The following is a 1,642-nucleotide window of genomic DNA, read 5'->3' on the forward strand; positions in this document are numbered from 1 at the left end:
ATACATAAATATATATATATTTAGAATATATATATTTTTTAGAAAGAATGTTTTCCTACAGTATATTTTATTGGAAAATACCCAAATAATGAAATGTTAATTTAATATAACTTTAGATTCTAAATTATGACCAGTCTGTCTACAAGTATTTATCCCATTACATGTACCTATTTTAATCACTGACCTAGATTAGTTATGAAAACTGCAATAGTCATCATTTAAAGTTATGAAACCACCATTGCAAAATAATAACGGAGACAGTGAAAAGGATCTGATCTAATTGATTCCATCTTGCTGCTAATCTCTAAGTTGTCCTTGTTCATTCTGAGGTGTAGGCCAAGCTAACTTTGGGAAGAACTTGGTTTATAGTTGAGCTTTGAAACAAACGCGGTAACAGTCCTTTCCCAAAACAAACCCCCTTCCTGCCTGGGAACTAGACTGCCTAAAGCCACAAGATTAGAAGTTATGGTTATTTTACTAAATAATTCAAGATTTGGCTATTTTCATTAAATCAATGTCAATGTCTTATTTATCAAAAGTTATGCAAGCAAAGGTCATTCTGCTTTGGGCTTGGTTTTATAGTTTTTTAACCCCTATGCCAAATTCTGACACCTTACAGTATTTGGCAGGGGTAAGTATGAAATTGCCTGATCAACAAATGCAACTGAAAATGTATGCTGATCATTCTTAAGACATTTCTAACATTACTAGTAATTTTAAAGCTGGGTTATTTATTAAAGGTTTTACTTAGGTCACATAAATTTGAAAAAGGATTTGACTAGTCTTTCCTTTTTTGCTGATTAAATATGTCATTTGAAAGCTTTTATTATTCTTTAAGCCAATTGATTAGAGCTCTTTTGTATATTTTTAGTAGTGAAACATTGTGCACACAACACATAAATATGTAGACATATTAGGCATACCAATAGAAGTACATGTTATAGTTCATGAGACCTCCTTTGTTTTCCTATTTTAGACTAGGAAACTCTTGATAACCTGTTTCCCTGTTTCATTATCCTGGCAGTTGTCAGCTAAATAGCCCCAAATCAGCATATTGAAGGAAACAACTCTTAGGTGAAAAATCAAATACCAAAATGAACATCTCAAGGTACACAGAGAAAAAGTCTGGTGGTGCTAGAGGGAGCATAAAGACAGATGCCAAATCAAACATAAAATGATTAGAAGTCGATCATAGGATTATGTAAGGGGACCAATTTATTTAGATAGGGACTACCTATCTTTCAACTGGATCTCTGAGATCTAGGCAGAGCCCACACGGAATCCTGGGTCTCCAAATAGGGAGAATTATTATGAGGCTAGACCACGTGATGCTTTTACAGGCACATAAAATTTTTTTAAACAAAGACATTTCTAAGTGTCTAAACTACACTCTTCCTTAAAAACCCAAGAGTAGCCTCTGTTGCACTAACTATTTTAGTCAGAAAATCACGTAACATAATATCAAAGCAAATAGTTTAAGAGCTGAGATGGACCTGTCTGTTTACATTCCTGGGGTTCCATAAGAAAAAACAGAGGTTTCTCCCCAAAATGGAGTCTGGCACCTTCTCTATTTTTTGAAGGAATCCCAGGCTATCATAAACTATTTTGGGTCCCTCATGCAGCAGGGGGTGCAAGAGAAAGG

This window comes from Rhinopithecus bieti, unplaced genomic scaffold (genome assembly GCF_001698545.2).
Source record: "Rhinopithecus bieti isolate Rb0 unplaced genomic scaffold, ASM169854v2 scaffold_32081, whole genome shotgun sequence".
Taxonomy (NCBI): Eukaryota; Metazoa; Chordata; class Mammalia; order Primates; family Cercopithecidae; genus Rhinopithecus; species Rhinopithecus bieti.